At 38.9% G+C, this 19,683-nt stretch overlaps 2 pseudogenes; both read right to left on the minus strand.

Moving 5' to 3' along the window:
* Positions 1-733: 733 nt before the first annotated feature.
* Positions 734-13,793, minus strand: LOC128718295 (uncharacterized; annotated as a pseudogene).
* A 450-nt stretch (positions 13,794-14,243) lies between these two features.
* On the minus strand, positions 14,244-15,244 carry LOC128709415 (uncharacterized; annotated as a pseudogene).
* Positions 15,245-19,683: the final 4,439 nt, after the last annotated feature.

Raw genomic sequence — 19,683 nt, forward strand, 5'->3', positions numbered from 1 at the left:
TGCATTATTACAGTGGCTGAAAAAAAATCCAAATTATTAATAGTTATTTCATGTAACTTGTTAATAATGTTCAATTCAACTTACCTTTAGCGAAAAAATCTGTGAAGGGAAATCAGCGATAATGACACGTAATAGTATACGTACCTTTTTCCCCGAATTCTAAGCCCCTTTGGTGGAGATCATTTACCTCCAACACTAGTGGTCTTAAAATTGTTCTACCCGTCCCGGCTTTGTTTGTGCGCAAAAAGTACCAACAAGCATTAACAAATCTTCTGGAAATTCTTCCACTCTTATAAGCATAAGCATTATAAGCATAAACCCTTTTCTAACCTGCAAGATCAACTTACCCATCTTTATTTTTAATACGGTTTTCACGCGTATCTGTTTCTATATAAGTTTCAATATCTCTTAACAATGTAATTTTTCATATCGCTTGTTGTAAACTTCGGTAGCCTGATCGTACATAACTATGCTTAATATTTTGGAACTTATCTTCAAAAGGGTATGTAGAAATAGTGCTCAAAGGGCCAAATCCACACACGTCATTGTATACATGAATTAGAAGATGAGCGTTACTGACTAGATATATACGGTTGTACACTATCTTGTAATTTTCAACAAACTTTCGCAATAATATGCCTGCATAGTGCCATTGCATTGAAAGGCCGTCGATGATAATATAGTTATAGCGCAATACAATAATTTAAAATGATTGTACGCTAGTCTACCTAATCTATCCTGTAGAACTATTATTCCTCCGCAATGTAAAAAAATTAGTCAATTCAGAAGTTTTCCAATAGTTCAATGATTCAAAGGACCTAAATCTTCTGTGAATTTCTTAGGGCAATTGTATACTTACAATCTCTACTTAAATTTCGGCTACCTCATTTTTGGACCATTTTTTGAAGGGCTTAAGATCACTTTCGGTTCACTCTAGCAGACGCTTATGTACGATACCAGCATGAACCAGATGCAAAATATCGCTCGTAGTTACATCTTTTACCATGTCAAAATGATTTAGGTCGGTTAATGGTGTTTCACCTCTGCAATGCCCTTTTTGCGCTACATCGTACATTCCGGAATTCTACGTCGGTTCTTAAATCTGTTGTAGTGTCCTCAAATATAACTTTTTTGGGTTTTTTTAGCTTGTACCGAGTCCTTTACATTTCATGCATCCGTGAACGCCGTTGTAATAGCAAACCTCTAAAAACGCAAGAACAAAAATTGTGTACTCCATTTAGTTGTTTGAAAATTTTAAATACTTGCGTTTGATGAAGGCGCATGCTGGAGAGTCTGCGATGAACACTCGCACAGAAATAGATATTTCTTCGCCGTTAATATTAATTTTGTTGTCCTGCAGGTTATTGAGCTCCGTCACCAATGGCCTTAGGAAAGTCTCGACATCTGATGGTTTGCTAGTGCCACAAAATATTCCTACAACCATAACGGGAACATCCGGAATATTATGTAGCTGCATCAATATAGGCCACATCTGTATAGGGCTACGATTGTACACAGGAACTCCATCTGTTGACAGATTCAGCTCAAATTTGTTCTCTGTTACAACCACATTGCTGAGGAATACACAAAAAAGGTGTTGATAAAATTAGAAATTGCACATAATAATAAAAAAATAATTAAATTACCGGAAATAATACTGCAAACAACATTCTACTCCTTGGTACCAAATTTGTCCTTCTCCTGGAACTGCAACGATCTGTTCGCTAACGTTTACCGGAGCTTTTAGCAATGTCCTTACACCCTGCGGAAGAGATGAAAAAGCAGAAAGAGAAGACACATTACGCAGTATCGAAAATTAATTATTACTTGCATTGCGAGAAACTTTATTGCGAAAGAAACAAGTTCGCAAAGAGTCTCGCAACTTCAAGCCTTCAGAATCGATTTCTGCAACTTCTTCGTCCAAATATTCTTCCTCAAACCACTCACCTTCATCACAGCCGTCGTTGAGGATTGATGCTTCATCGCTGATATATTCGTCATCTTTAATGTCCTCTAAATACTCCTCTTCGATATATCCAACTTCCACATCGCTATTTACAGCAACATCTACACATGCAAGATAAGATGCACTTGCTGGTAAATGGTTTCAAATAATGTACAACGTTTTAAATCATTAGCTTCCGCAGATTGCACAACTGTCGTTTGGCCACTGGGTCCGGCTGAATTTTCCTATTCAGTCCACTCTTTTGCAAGTTGCGCACTTCTCTAGTAAAGCATGCCGCTTCGCATAATTTTTTTCGGAAACATATTAAACGATTAACAATCGCGTTTTTACTGGATATTACTATTATTATGGATATTACTGAGTAATATCTCGAATCAGTTCCACGAAATAGCGTTAAATGGAAGCTTAAAAATGTATAATTTATGTTTTAACCAATAATTTGCCACTGGGTTTACTTTTACCAATCCCATCCATAACAATAATCCAAGGAACTGTTTCATTTCTTCCGAATTAGTTGGTTTCCATTTTTTCATTCGTGCTCCTTGTGATAATGTTACATCATACAACTTTTGTAAGACATATTTGTTTGTTTCGGTTACCAACAATTCAATGATTTCCTCGTCGACGAACAATCGAAACACGTTATAAGGTGTCATATTCAAAGGCTGATTTTCTTCCATAAACGCAAATGATTTTTGTCGAGCGGTAAATTCACTCCATGCAGTTGATTGGATTGTGCTTTTTTGTTGAGGTAAGCGCTCGGGATTTCTCTCTTCTTCTAACTCCAATTCTCTAAAAACAACTGGAAGTGCAAATCCGTCACAGTCACTATCACTAACATCGTAATTAACAGACTCAGAATCAGATGATACTATTCTGTTTATATAATTCTTTTTTGTCATTCTGATTCCTTCCTCATTGCTGCTCTGTGCATCGATTAACTTTGGCATTTTTGCTGCGAATATTTCTTGGGGTGAACCTTGCGCTTAAAGATCCCAAGTGCAAGTAAAGTATTCAAGAAGCTCAAGCACACAGTAGAAAAATTGATTATAGGTAAAACGGAGGAATTTATAGAAGTGATTTTGTCAGAGTCTGATAAATCCGATTCCATTTCTAGCAGTAGTTGGAATCGGAATATCACCGACTTTTGCGAGAGGGAAGAGGGAGGAGGTTTACCAAGAACGAGTTTCCAATAAATTAGCACAACTAACAACATTTTGGAGCGTCTGAGACAACAAATAGAATTAGTGAATGTTGTCCGGGCTCCGCAGAGCACCAACCACCCGCGAAGCTAGCTGGTCTCCCGGTGCCGCCAGTCTCCGAGCAACAAGAATGCTCGCCGATTGTCGCCGCTTTACGGTGTCCTCACCGACAGGATTCGCGCTTCGCAGCGACTGCCTTCCTGCTAGTTGCCCCAAACTTGCGGGGGCCTAAGCGGACGGAAGGGAATCCCTGCCAAATGTTGAACACAGCAGGTCGAAACGCTCGGATCGAGCCCCTTGGTTGCGAAGGAGAGGAGAGTGACCACCAAAATTACCTCGGGTAGGGTTTCGATTGGATTATAAGGCTTGCGAGGAATGCGAAAGACTTCGGTTAAAATGATTATCTGCACTGAATTTCTCCTTGCTACTACTTAATGATTTATTTTCCAATCCATAGTCGTCATTTTCATACATGGTGTTTTAGAGATGTTTAACTTTTCAATAAGGAAAATCATTTCTCCCTTCCACTTCCTCAAGGCGCAAAACTAATTCACCCTAAAACTCCTGGAAATTCAGGATTTGAACTTCCTTAATTCCGCATACTAAGCTCGCTCGCTGTTGTTGTGCCTACTCACTTCCAATGTACTCGGCTCGCTCAGAAGCGCATAGTAGATGCGTGAGTAATCACGCCTCTTAGTATGTACGCTTGCTCCCTACCACTCACGCATCCTTTCATAGGCAACTGACACACTGGAACGGAACAGAACTGAAGCCGCCCGAAGTCATATAAAAAGCCAAAAATTCTGTTCCATGTACCATTTTTACATCGCCTTCTTAAACGCGCAACGTTTTCTTTGTTCATCTATTCGCGATTCAGCAGTGTTGGATCTAATCAGTGGCGGATGTACCTATGGGGGGAGTGAGTAACCCATGGGGGTTCCACAGAAATTTGGTTGTGGAGGCGAAACGGGATATAAAATACAGAAACTGATGTTGAAAAGATAAGGAACAACCTCACTCTCTGCTACCTTTCCCCTCCTCCTCCCCTTCAACCACTTCTTCCCTCCGGTCCATAACCTACTACCTGACCTCGTCTTTCCGGGTGTTTCCCCGCCCATCAAATGTTTACTACGATTACTATGGTGATTTCTTCCGTGGAACACTTTTACTTGTGCCGCGGAACAGGTGCAAAAAAGAATTGCCTTGGCAGCGTATCGAACACATCATTATGTGAGTGAAAAGTTCCCCTCCTCAACCTATCGTGTTCCTCAAAAAAGTTGCAGGGCAGACCTCCAAAAATCCCTGAATTGGGATTGTTGGAGCCATAAGACAATTTTTTTACAGTACTAGCTAATTGGGCCGGTTACAGGACTACGCAACTGCGGTGTGTACAGGACTACGCGGAGTGTACGCATCCTCCTATTCGTATACAGATAGATTTTCTGTCCAATAACTAATGCATATTTTAGTTCAGTTATTCCTTTATAAAGGATTTACACGTTTGAAATGCTTGAAGAAAATCTGTTTACATGAAAACTCATGATTTTCCGATACAATGAACAAAAGCGTTTAATAGGGTTTTTTTCAACCAAAATAGGAACTTGTTAGAATGTTTACCCTATTATGGGGACCAATATTGGAATCGATATCACACAACTTAACAATATGTCAAATCTCTGCTGGTTCTTGGTTATATTCACATTATTGGTTCTTAACAAATATATCGAAAATGCTAAGTCCTAAGTTCTAAGTCATCTTTAAGTCATTGAAGCTACACAGGAAAATACATTATTGTTTTTAACTTTTACCCGGACCTGGGCTCCATATGCAATGCATACCTTTTTTTATTATGAGTATTTCAAAACACATTTGAGCAGTTTTAAATAACTTTGAACCGCGTAAAGATTGATCCAATGAATCATTTTGGGCAGGACAAAAAGTATGGAACTAACGGTTTGAAACGGATGATACACTTTCTAATGTAAAATTATAATATTCTTGCTGTCATTTATTATGCATTCCTGCATTAAAGGATTATGTTGTTACAGTAATGTCGAGCAACATGCACAGTTTGTGGTACCAGCTGGTGCTCATAGTACAGCAGTTCGGGGAATATTGAGTGAAGATATGTCGTCCGGCTACACGTTTCATACATTTAGCGATGAGATTGCAATTGCTTGCACCGTTTTCGTAAACTATACATTGCTTACATCACAACGGTAATTTGGAATAATAGCTCCATTTTCTGCACAATGAGATACGCCTTAAATTTACCTGTACCAATTGCATAAATATTAATACTACGCATTAGGTATACACCGCATTTGTTTGTCCTAGATTTTCATAAAGTAAAATTTTCATCACAGCCTTGGTAAAAAGATCATGTCAGCTATGTTACAAAACTAGACAATTTATCTTTCTCGAAATAAAAGGTGTGATAATTTGCAATGTTTGTTTGTATTTGTATCATGACTTTGCCCATCCGTTATTGGCTTCTTTCGTTCTGTAGTGCACTACACCTGCTGGTGTACTGTGCTTATGTACGAAATAAACCAAAGGACCTTTTTTTCGGGGCGCTGTCCTGAAGCTGTATTATTTTGTCTTCACATTCACTTAGCAACACACAACGTGTATCTGAGCGATCGGGCCAGCCGTCTAATGCATGCGTATGCGTGTACAGCGATACGAGTCTAGGCACTTGATCCTGGGTCTTGCCACCTTGATCTACTGTGGCAATTCTGTAGTTTGAGAGTGTATTTTTTGTTTGGTATAGAAGTTTGAAAATTGCTCGCGTTATCAATATTGTCTAAAATGTCAGTCGCATAAAACGCAGTCTTTGAATCCAAGCGAACGGGAAAGGAAGGAGTTTTTGTGTGACCACCTAGAGTAGCAAATCAGTTGCTAGTGAAAATTAAAAAGAGCAGCTCAGAATGAGTCATAGCAACGATATTATCAGCGATTTTATCGAAGTGTGGTATTCTTATCCCGGGCTATGGAATATCAAACACGCGCAGTACGGAAACAAATACGCGAAAATCAGAGCTTTTGAGGCATAGACTCAAGTGCTAAAGAGAGAAAACGTTGATACGACTACGAAGGATGCGAATCAGAAAATATTTAATTTTCAAAATTCATACAATCGAGAAAATTGTCTCTGTAAACAATCTGTTCGTTCGGGTGCTGGCTGTTCCCAAGTGAGGAAACCAAAATTGTGGTATTTCGATCAGTTGAGTTTTCTCAAGGACAGTTCTGAAACAACACCATCACGAAATACGAATTTTGATGCACCTATTGCACCCCTTGCACAACTTGCACCACATGCACCAGAAACTAACAATCCCTCACTATATGTGCTATCGACGGGTCAACGTTCTATTGTGAGTAAACATGATCGATTATTGTAATTTAAAATATTATAACAATCTTTGTTTCACCTTCTTAACGGGCGGTCCGCAGCTATGTGTCTGCTATTTTACAAAATCATCGACATCGACATCATATCATATGACATCGATACTGGACAATGCGCAGGATGAATCATCCCAAATGCGCTTATCATTTGCGGTTCTTTTGCGACAGTTACCTAACAGTAACCTAAAGGATTACTGTATTTTCGGCAATGCAAACAATGTTTATAAGGGAGATTCAGGCGCACCTAGAAACGACTCCGAATTCGGGTACAGCAACCCAAACTGTTTTGCGGGAAGATGATTGGATGTCGATCAAGATAAGTTCCAGAAATGTACCACATAAACCACCACAGTTAAATTTTTTAAAATAAATTTTCAATTACTCATTGTGTTTAATTTTGAGAATAGTTTTTTTTATTTTGTGTTTAGAATTGAGACTCTTCATTATTGAAAAAATCACAAAAAACATCCCTTACATTTTGGCCAGAATTATTTGAAGTTTTTCTAGCATTTGGAAGGTAGGAACTGGAGGGAGGAAAGCAGAGGGAGTTAACAATGAAGCGGAATATGAAGGCGATGATTTTTTTTTAATATGCAAATAACAAGCAGCAAGTACAATTTGTGTTGCTTTTCAGGAGCTACTCGAATAGGTTGACGGAACACCTGAAATCGAGACACATTGTGCCCAAAAATACACTCTACAACATTTCGCGCTTTCGAAATTCCATCACTGTATGGTTTCATAAAATGCGTTGTGAGACGGAACGCTTCGTCTTCGATGAAGACATGGGGAACGACTGTGTCTGTTCCCGGTAATCGTGATGGTGGTGGCAAGTTCAGCTCGTTGTATTCCAACAACTCACCGAAACTCAAATCGCGCATCACTCCGCCAACCGATATGCTCCCATTAGCTCCGATATCCGCCGATAGGATTTCATTGGCATTTCATTCATTGGCAACAATTAGCAAAACAATGCCAAATGTACCCTTATAGTTATAGTACGTAAATGCGGAATGAGCTGGCTTTTGTATTAAAATGTGTTTCCCGTCCGCTGTACCGCAACAATTCGGAAATTGTCATTTGTTCCAAAAACATTCGCTTACCTCTTTCCACTCTTCAGCACATTGGGGCAACTATAACAAAACATATTAACACCGAATTAAATTTGGACGACCACATTCTTCCTCTAATCAATTACCTTAATGTATTCGCGTAAAGATTGTAATATTGCTTCGCATGTCTCTATTATAATCTGCCCAATGCTTTTAGGAGACACTCGACACACTTTGGCGAGTCCGAATCTGTGAAGCTTTTTCCTGTCGCCAAATATCGTAGCGTTATAATCAACCCAACTGACTACGAGTAGAAATTGCTGCTCTCATCCTCGTGTCTGATTTGACTATAAAAGAATGAACTCTTTCCAACAGCGAATTGAACAGAGTGTCATCCATTCGCAGGTAGTTACGAAAATCACCTTCGTCTTCAGCATTCAACTCACGCACCATCGTTACTTCTGTTGATGTGCGATTACGATCCAGAAGCCACTTCTTGCTCCAAACACGTTTTTCTATTTCTGGCTCGTCCCTTTCAAGCGCCTCAGCCAAAGCCGCTGTGCAAATAGAGGATGTAAAATTATCCATTTCGTCTGATAAATTTGGTACTGCTGTCGAAATACGTCTAAATGCACACGTTTCTGATCGCCAACTGAAATAAATAGTTTGATACTAATCAAAAGAAACCTCTACTTACACATGTACGTGTACTGCAATATAATAGTGATGAATGTCAGAACAGGTTACGCAGACTATACCGCTATACAAATTTATAGTAATGCGTACTGTGTTCTCGCCTGACATTAACATTTTGGATTGGTGTAGATTGGTTTTTCTACGCATATCGGAACACTAGGTCTTATCAAAGTGTGTGTCTCCACTCTGAGCGAACCAGTAAAAATATTATTATTAGACACAACTATTTATTTAACTACTGTAAACAAAAATACACAGAAAGTTTTAAATATTCGGCATTTTAGTAATTCGGGATTCCTATAAATATAAAATATAAAAAAAAATATATTTGTAAAAAAAGAAATAAAATAAAAAAATGAAATTTTTTTGCCCTGTAATTCGTCTTGGTATGATATTTAGTGCAGTAGCGGATCATTCCCATTGGAGGCCATGTGCCATATCATATGGCGCTTGAAGACCCTGGGAGGAATAGTTGGAGCTATTGTCTCATTCAGAACCGGTCGAGCAGGAGAGGGAAGGGGAGAGTAGGACTGTCCCGTATCAATTTTTCTAGAGGCATTCCTTGTAGTACACTCCGAGGCCGCTTCTAGCATACTTCAGGGGAGGGTGCTATACAATTTTGTTCCTTTGTCGTCAGGCGATGAGGCCCTGCGTGGCCGCCTACTCCGCTTGCCGTAGATTTAGTGAAACAATTGTCGAAAAGCATGTGAGGCTTATCTGTACATGTACATGTAGTACAGTATTACGAAAATTCTCTCCTACCTCCAGGCATGTTGCAGTAAAAAAATGCAGTTTCTTTTGAACTTTTTTGCATTACATGTAGTTTAACGTTAACTCGTATCATGATGTGACGTAGACACTTATTTCTGTTACGTAAAGTCAAACGTCAGCGCTGCGTCAATTGAGTATCAAGATTTTTCAGGGATCACAAAAAGGGTTTTTGGTTTTTCCTCTTTTTTTATTGTTTCTATTTTATACAAAAGTTAAAAAATTAAAATACAAATGTACAAAAGGCTATAAAAAGTATCGAGAACTGTAAAATGAGTCAACCTAAGCTAACTCATACGTAAAGTTTTTATAATTTTACTGGTTAGGATGGCAATAACTTAACCAGAAATTGGCAACTGGGCAACAGTTAGACACATCCAATTTGCAGAAATAGTTTTCTCATTTCATTTCAGTATATAATATATGCTTGTGGTGAGGAGTAAGGCGTCTTGTAACTTTTTTTTCAATATAATTCTAATGTTGCTGTTACTTCTTTCATTGGTCGTAGAAAAATCGCTTTTCAGTGATCGATAAAATTATTGGCCAGATATATGTAGCCCAGATTTAAAACACGTCCAATGCGCATCCCTCAGGGACTTCTTTATCGTCTTCACACTAATTTTTTTTTATGCCGCAGTTCAATTAAATTTTACTACTTTTTTGTGCTGTGAATTCAGTAACACGGGGATCTACAGACATTTAACATCGAGCAAGAACTGTCATATCGTATGGGAATTATGTTCAATGAACAGACACTTTCCATACAATTTGACAGCTTTTGCTCAATGTTCAATGACTGTAGACCGCCTTGTTCAATGTTCAATGACTGTAGAATCCTATGATTAAAAGAATGGCTTACCTTATCTTTCAAGAAGGAGAATAAAAATTACTTAAATTTTCAGATTACTGATTATTCGGTGAAAAGTTCTGCTTTTTGAATGGTGGAAGTAAAGTCTGTATAAAATACAGAATATCGTTATTGTTTACGGGTTGCCTATCTCTGGGAGTAACTCCAACAATCACGGACAAATACTTTTCCGTTATCTACCATTCGTTTTGATCAATCATCCTCAATTAGGTTTTCCATAGAGATCAACACCTATATTGGAAGCGCGCTGTGACAAAAGATTCACGACGAATTTTGTTATTTTCACCACTACTATTGTCATTAGTTTACTGCCAAGTTCCTCTCGCTTTGATTGCCATCCATCTGACCGTAACATAAATTTCAAATTACTGTTATAACATATTAAACAGTAGATCGACAAGCTAATCACGAAAGCATTTTTCGCTGCCAGACGCTTAACCGAAGCAACTTGTTTACATAGCTTTGAAGCCAGCAACACGTATCATTGAACCATGTGTTATCGATTCTGTTTTGATTGGTCTTTAGCAAGGTACCCAGAAAAGGTTAATGAATTTTTGGTAGGCGTTAATTGCACATGTCCCTACCATTAAGGCTGTCAGGCCTCTAATGAAAGATTGCTGTAACATGATCACGCGCATAAACCATAGCATACCATAGCGCATGATCAGCTAATTTAAGTCTTGTGTTACGATTTTCTGTGTTTCAGAGACGAGACACGGAACAATCACACGACCGGCGAAAAGATTAAGACAGCGTCACCAGCGGCATTGAACAGTGCGGGACGAATTGTCGCGTACTGGCAGAAAAGTGGTAATATAAGTGCGTTTTCCAGTGGACGTGAAATTTGTGAAACTATGTTACACGAGTGAATAAAGTGCAATTTAGTGTTTAAAAAAAATTGTACTAAAATTATATATGAAGCATTGAGAAAATAAAAACAGTTGAAGCGTAGCTAGTGTAGTGTACGTCACTGTAGGATAAGATCGAACGGCTGGACACACACGGGACGTCCACGTCCTGCCCACGTCCACATCGAACTTCGTGCAAAGCCGAACATAAACGTCTATCCTTCACCGTACGCGCAAGCGAGACAGCGTTTGTCGTACGATCAGCCCGTATGCTCCGTCATTTACGCGTCATTCTAATAGAAGCATACGTAAAGTTCAGAAAGGATCGAGGAGCTTTCCCCCTAGTTCCTTTCATAAACATTTTCTTTACGTTTTGAACTAAACGAATACGTTTATATGCTGACGTTAGACAAAAAAGAGTTGTAGAAATGGAGAAACATTTTTCTGTGAAATAAATGGTTGTTTTGGAAATGGTTTATGATAATACGAAAATTTAAACCTTCTATTTCTGCCGGTACCTGTTTAAAAACAGTACTACCGAGCATTTTCGTGTGCTCATTGGCTGGGCACACACGGGACGTCCACGTCCTGCCCACGTCCACATCGAACTTCGTGCAAATCCGAACATAAACGCCTATCCTTTACCGTACGCACGAGCGAGACACAATAGTCGCACGATCAGCTCGTATGCTCCGTACGCGTCTTTCTAATAGAAGCATATGTAAAATTCAGAGAGGATCTATTATCTTACCTCCTAGTTCCTTTCATAAACATTTTCTTTGAGTTTTGAGAGCCAGATCTGATGTTCATTTTGCCTAGTCTAAAATTTGTTCATGTAATTATATTTTTCATGTAGGTTTAAGATAAACCATTGCAAATAAAGAGTTAATAAAAAAAATAATATTGTTCCAAAATATCGGGAACCGCTTCGCAATATGTTGTGGTGTTAAAACATTTCATCACAAAAAAAACCAATGCTTTTCTTCCTAGTTCTCACAACGGTTCGATCACAACCCATCTTTTTGCAATCCATCCTTTTTACTCTACAACAGCAAGGCTGCGTAAGCGGGTAAGAACAAGTCCACTGATCTGCTCTCGAGAGAATTATTTCCGAATCCTCTTTCACTTCGTGCTTTGTGGACGTCTTGTGGACGCGTCCACGGCAGGACCCAATTTTTTTGAATTTTTGTATGACTTCGTGGATTTTGGACGTCCAGTGGACGTACGTGTGTGCCCAGCCTATCCGCGCGCGCTTGCCTCGTGCGCTTCTTCTTTTCCGCGCATACGTCCTCCTTCCCCACAAGGAAAGCTTTCCTTGAATTTGCGGTGTGCGGTGTTCGCAGCGCTCGTTGAAAAGCTGTTGGAGAAAGCGAAACAGAACACAGTTAGTGCACACGTTTTAACTTATGATTGATGCAAAAACTTACCTTAACCAGTTACCAAACAATAAAAATCTTTCAAGTGTCCATTACGTTCATATGCATGTGTGTGTCCGATTTGAGAAGCAGAGGATGGCTGTTGATGAGGAAATAATAAGCAGTAGTTGATGAAAATTCGTAAACGTTTGTACTTGGTTTGTATAGTCTATTAAAAAGTTATTGTACAAATGGCACCACGGACCAAAAAAGTTAGTATTCTAGACAGTTGCTGGCCTAACATTTTATAAACATGAGTTGAGATTAATTTCCTATGTCTTGTGATTCCTTTTTGTAGACTTTTCAAGAACGCTTGGAAAGTTGCCCTAGGACAGCACGTCTTCCGGTACAATTAATTGCAGGAAAACGCATAACACTGCCGAAAGTGTTGAAAAATAATGCAACGGAAATTGTTACCGAAGGCAAGATTCTAGTGGTACATCCACTTCCAATAGTACGCGGGTGCGAATTGACCCATACTATTGTATCGGTGCGCGATGTTCCACAAGCACCAAAAACAAATTTTCAATCAATCATTGGTCCTCCGAAAATGAAGCTAAAACCATCGACAATAAGTTCAGGGTCATCGTCTTCCGGCGCAGTGGCTGAACCACGCATAGTTGGTGCGAATGCCTTTCACATTGAATGCCCGACACCGCAGCCATCGTCTTCCGGCGTAGTGGCAGCACCACCCTTGCCGGGTGTGAAGGCCGGCCAAATCGAACGCCCGACGCCAGAGCCATCATCTTCCAGCGCAGTGGCTGAACCACGATTGCTGGATGTAAAGGCTAACTTAATCGAACCCCCGACGCCAGAGCCATCAGCTTCCAGCGCAGTGGCTGAACCACGCATGGTTGGTGCAAAGGCCGACCAAATCGAACGCCCGACGCCAGAGCCATCATCTTTCATTGGGCAACCATTGGGAAGAATTGATAATAGTGAAGCGATTTTGAGGGAGATTAGAATGTTGCGTCAACTTTTTGAGCACGCTATTCAATCTGGTTGCGTCGTCCCCCCAACCCAAACTGCAAGCCAAGTGTTCCAGTTTAGTCGTATAGAAAGTTTGGAGGAATTGGAGTTGTTTGATGCGCAGCTACATAGCGAGGAATTTAAGACCAACATGGAGGTTCTCGTTCGACATCAAGTGGGAGATACCCGTATGCATTATATACTGCATCGGGCTATAGACGTAATCTTTTCATAAGAATTATTTGCCAAATGCAATTGGACAGGAAGATACGCTGGGGGTCAAAAAATAGGACTTAGCAAATTTAAAAATATTCTAAATTTATTTCAATCGCTAGGTCAGATGCCGTATGAAAACGAAGTAAAAATATTTTTCATGAAAAAAATGAACCATGCGAAACGTCGGCAATATACAAAAAATATGCGAGTTGCAGCCCCTCGTGCTGCGATAAATACGGACACAATGCCATAAAAGGAATAAAGAAAGAAGCTATAGAACTATCTAACATCAAATAACATCTGCTTAATTTTTATAGTACAACCTGGATGGGTCTTGACCTGCTTTGACTGACTTACCTTGATTTTTATTCACCCGTAGCATAATAGTCAGACTTCCGCACGAGGTAATTTTGATTAATTTTGATGTCGGTCCTGCAGTGGCAGTACTGGCACTGCAAATTCTTAGTCAGGTAAAGAATAATTATAAAATTTTGGAAAAGATAACAAACCACTGAAAAGAAACGTAAAACTTTTACCAATAATGTTGGCTTAGCACATGTTCATATACATAAAGCGCCTGTTTGAAAGATGTAAAGCAGTATAGGAGTAGAAAGCACTTAAACTGGCCCTTCACTGTGGATCTTGTAATGGATGATTTACTTAAATGCTAATGTTTAAAAAGTATTTCAAGTTGTGGTTCACACTAAAATCTGTGAATCTGTGAAATCTTTGTTGACTACAGTAATATTTTAACAGTAACAGTAATATTAGTACAGTAATATTTGCGGGATATATTCTTATTTTATTCTGGAACGAATGGTATGTCCGGTGGTTAATCCACACTTCTGATGGTGTGCACTAATGGAGTGAATCTGGTTTCACCATTTGGGTCCATTTGTATGGCCACAAGCTTGCAAAAAATACTGCAGGGATCGAACTCGGTTACGGTAGCATCAATATTATTAATGTTACCCTGACATATGTACATATTAGCAGAAGAATACGGGTATATGAAACATTCTTGTGTTTCCAATATCTTTTGGCCAGAAATTTTTACAGAAGAAGTTACCATCGCTGCCGAACAATATTTAATAACTTCGTACTCTGTGGACAGAAACCGACTATTACGAAAATTTTTCTGTAATATGTAATCCTTCATATGCAGGGTAATATTATCATTGTTACCGCTGGTAATATAACAAACAAAATTTTCATTTTCATCCGGAGCGTTAAAAAGTTCCAATTCGCCGATAGCCGATTTCGAACTTGCTCCAGGTTTCTCCAATCACTTCGAACAAGGTGCTTCATATGCTGAAGTGCATTTTCAAATGGATAAGCCGTTATTGTAGAGAGTGGGCCGAATTGCTGAACCTCCGCCTCTACGTGTAACAAGTTGTGAATATTGCTACTTACATAACCCTCCTCGTATATTTTTGCATAGTCGGTAACAAATTGTTCCATCATTTGACCAGCCACATTCCAATGATTTTTATATTCATTGGACGAAAATAATGTAACTGCGCAGAAATAAAGCATGAAGTGGTCATATTGCACTGGACTAAGTTTGTCTTTCAAAACGACAAAACCAGCATAATGCAGGAAAGAACTGTACTCAGATGCTTTCCAATACTTTAAATCATCCAACTTGCGAAGCTTGCGATGGATCTCCGAAGGCAAAGCGATGCTTTCCAAATGGTTAGAGATATCATTAATCTCTTCAGTTACCCATTTTGTAGCCCCCCAGAAACCAAACGTCCACCCGTGCAGCATCCTTCGCATGCCTCCTAAATCAATGGCGTGTACACGGTCTGCAATGAGGACTTGTTTCACCATATCAAAGTTGTTTAAATTAAGTAGAGGTGTAGGCTCTAAATGATGGCGTCCATAAATTCTTTCTCGGAATCCAGCATCGGTCCTCAACGAGCCGCGGATGGTGGGAAAACAAACCGTTCGGGACGTTGGGTGACTGTAACCCACTACCGTACACTTCAAACAATCATGTTTGCCACCATGCCCTTGCACACCTTGTAAAGAAAGGATAGAATTATTGGTTTAGAAATTTCTTAAATATTCTTTTTTGTACGAGCGGTCAGGTTGATCGGCTTGTTTCTCCACGTAGCCAGATATTCAGTCTTTGCTACAGAGGAACGGCCCGAATGGAATTTTGTATCGATCATGTGATGTGGGATCGGAATGAATGTGAATGTTTAATATTTACCTTTGATTAAAGAGCGTGCAGGTGAATCGGCTACAAAAGCACGTACACAAATTTTTACTTCCGCAAATTTGCGGCCTAGTGTTATGCCATTCTCCAAAAGTCCATTAAGCTCTTCCACCAATTTATCCAAGTACCCTTGAGCAGAATCGGGCTTGGTGATTCCAAAAAATACCGCTACCGTCATGGGTTTGAGGTGTGGCATTGTATGTACATTTACCAAAATTGGCCAAAACGTTTGGCGCGAGCTTCTGTGGAGCGGCAACCCATCCACTGAAATTGTCAACGGCAAGATTGTGCCTGGTTCCAGGTGCAGTTTACTACAATAAAACATAATGGAATGCATCAGTTAAAAAAAATCGTTAATTGTTTCTTAATTGCTATTACACTGACACATTATTAAAGCTAATAAACGTGTTTGTCTGTTTGGGCAAGTTAAGTTGAAAAGCCTATCTTTCTGGGATAAAAAGTATAGGGCATTTAAAAGAGTAACTATACTAAAAATACAACAGTTTAAGACAATTATTACTTTTACTCACCGGAATGTTGCTTGAAGGCACTTTTTAACACCGTTGTACCAAAACTTTCCTCCGGCGATGCTAACAATTTCCCTGTCGACTTGGTTGGTACGCAGCAACGTTCGAGCATCCTTAGGAGGTTGGAGCTCTGTTTTGGCGCGGAAAATTTTCAATATAATATTGATGGACGAATGCGGCGCATTGGTCTTCAGCGCCCAAAATCGAAGACATTCTTCTATGGAGCTCTGCCTGAAGTCGAATTCCTTAGATTGCACGTCCATATAATCTATATCCTCCAAGACATCCTCTTCATCGGGCACAATATCGGAGTCTTCGGTCACAAACCAACGTTCATTTTCTGTAAAACAAAAACAATTATTAACGTTTTACATTCATTACAAAATATGAAACTATAACCGCTAGAGGCCTACAAACAATGGGCACTAATTCATGTAGTAACAATTTATAATTTCCTGCATAACAAATAATTACATTCTTTTTACATTGAATTATCATCAAGTACTAAAATACTCGCCGTAAAATAGGTCCGAGATGCATAAAATCAGCATTTATAATCTCTTAACCAATATAAAAAATAGTATCAGGTGCTTGGCCTGCTTTAAAAATACTTCACAATATTATGGCAATCAAACTTTATGTTATACTTTATCGTTTTGTTTTTGTAAACATTTTATGTTCTGCATGTTTTATAACATGTATGTTTATAACACACTTGCGAGGAAGCAAATACCGCTACCGTCATGGGTTTGAGGTGTGGCATTGTATGTACATTTACCAAAATTGGCCAAAACGTTTGGCGCGAGCTTCTGTGGAGCGGCAACCCATCCACTGAAATTGTCAACGGCAAGATTGTGCCTGGTTCCAGGTGCAGTTTACTACAATAAAACATAATGGAATGCATCAGTTAAAAAAAATCGTTAATTGTTTCTTAATTGCTATTACACTGACACATTATTAAAGCTAATAAACGTGTTTGTCTGTTTGGGCAAGTTAAGTTGAAAAGCCTATCTTTCTGGGATAAAAAGTATAGGGCATTTAAAAGAGTAACTATACTAAAAATACAACAGTTTAAGACAATTATTACTTTTACTCACCGGAATGTTGCTTGAAGGCACTTTTTAACACCGTTGTACCAAAACTTTCCTCCGGCGATGCTAACAATTTCCCTGTCGACTTGGTTGGTACGCAGCAACGTTCGAGCATCCTTAGGAGGTTGGAGCTCTGTTTTGGCGCGGAAAATTTTCAATATAATATTGATGGACGAATGCGGCGCATTGGTCTTCAGCGCCAAAAATCGAAGACATTCTTCTATGGAGCTCTGCCTGAAGTCGAATTCCTTAGATTGCACGTCCATATAATCTATATCCTCCAAGACATCCTCTTCATCGGGCACAATATCGGAGTCTTCGGTCACAAACCAACGTTCATTTTCTGTAAAACAAAAACAATTATTAACGTTTTACATTCATTACAAAATATGAAACTATAACCGCTAGAGGCCTACAAACAATGGGCACTAATTCATGTAGTAACAATTTATAATTTCCTGCATAACAAATAATTACATTCTTTTTACATTGAATTATCATCAAGTACTAAAATACTCGCCGTAAAATAGGTCCGAGATGCATAAAATCAGCATTTATAATCTCTTAACCAATATAAAAAATAGTATCAGGTGCTTGGCCTGCTTTAAAAATACTTCACAATATTATGGCAATCAAACTTTATGTTATACTTTATCGTTTTGTTTTTGTAAACATTTTATGTTCTGCATGTTTTATAACATGTATGTTTATAACACACTTGCGAGGAAGCATAATTTTGCCTATGAACAAAACATTGTTATTTTGTTCTCCGTTAGTAAAAAATCTAAGTAAACACTATTTCTTCCGTGTACGAGGATCGGAATTAAAAAATAAGAGCAATACATTGGACACAAAAAATTTGATAATTATGATCTACATTAAATATAATTCATTGCTACGAGGTAAAATAAGTCGATACGGCATGGTCGTTCTAACGAACCGAAAAAAAATATTCACGCAATTACTCGTACATTTCTTGCAGCATCTAAAATAATTATTCCCGCACTCCGTTCATTGACACGATCTCGCAGTCAATCCCCTTAGCACTTACGCACTTTCTTGCACACACGCATTCGTTTATGAACATATATTTCATTAAAATCAGCTTATACGGTATCAGGTAATCCGAAGGTCCTAGCTTGCACTACAACAAACGCACACGCATAGCAAACATTACTCACGTAAACAAACTATTTCAGAGAATTATCGTCCATTACGCACTACGTTTTGTCGATTATATATTTCCACAAAAACAACTCGTGGAAAAAAAACACATGCAGAACCAATAATGTTCAAAACATTTCCATAAAGATATTTCTTTTCACACTTAAATTGACCACTAATTTAAACAAGATTTCACTTACCCAAATCGATCGGAATTTGGCTACTTTCACCTTCCTCTACCACCGCTTGAGCAGCAGAACGTTTTTGGATCCGTCTGTAATACTGGCCGGATCTTTTCGATGACTTCAAAGAAGAATCCATACTTATGATGTTTAACTAAAACATATCAATATAATATATTAATTACTGCATTATTATTATCAATGATCCATTATAATCACCTGGTTGCTCGTTTAAACGGACTGTTCACTATTTAGTGTTTTGGCAAAGACCAAATTAAAGAACGCGTATGGTAGTATGCGAGGAAGTGCGAAGCAGTAGAGGAAAAGAGTTTGACAGAGGTTTAGACAAGAACACTATGGGTTACCTGGAGTATGGTAATCATACTTGATCGTACAAAATTTTCCGCAGTAGCAAAGATTCATAAACGTTTTAAAATGACTTGCGAAAAAAGTGAAACTGACTTAAAACAGGATAACATAATTTATTTATTAATACCTCGTAATTTAAGTTATAAAAAAAGCATCGAAATGTCCGTTGCATTTGCATATCTCTAACAAATTATGATCCATGCCAATTCCCCATAGTGCCACTCTCTGCGATAATACGCCATCACTGGATCGAAAATTCTCTAACACCTAATCGATCAGAGCGCAGCGTGTATGTATGTATTACGATCCATCGAAAACAGACTCTCTGTTGCATGCCCAAAAATGACCAAGCCCGCGATGATCGAGAGGGAATAAAATTAGCCGCGGGTGAGAGTGTGATGCGCATAGCTTGCAACCGATGACTATCGCCGCGACAACCGAGTTCGTGGAGGCGGTGTCGGTCTCAGGGCTGGAGGAAGGCTTGAAACGGGGTGAAAATCGTGCAACTTTCGGGTTTTGTCGCAAACTTTGCCGCTTGGGTGGTACAGAAGAAAGTGGTACTTACATTATTGCCGTCTGACTATTGTTGAGTTGCGTACGTTGCGTATCATATATGAACGAGACGGAACGGGAAATATTTTAAATTTACGAAGATTACAAAGTTATTTCGTGTCGTAATAGTGTACATTTGTAGACGAAATAATTTATTGTATGC

The sequence above is a fragment of the Anopheles marshallii genome, chromosome 2 (genome assembly GCF_943734725.1).
Source record: "Anopheles marshallii chromosome 2, idAnoMarsDA_429_01, whole genome shotgun sequence".
In the NCBI taxonomy this organism is placed as follows: domain Eukaryota; kingdom Metazoa; phylum Arthropoda; class Insecta; order Diptera; family Culicidae; genus Anopheles; species Anopheles marshallii.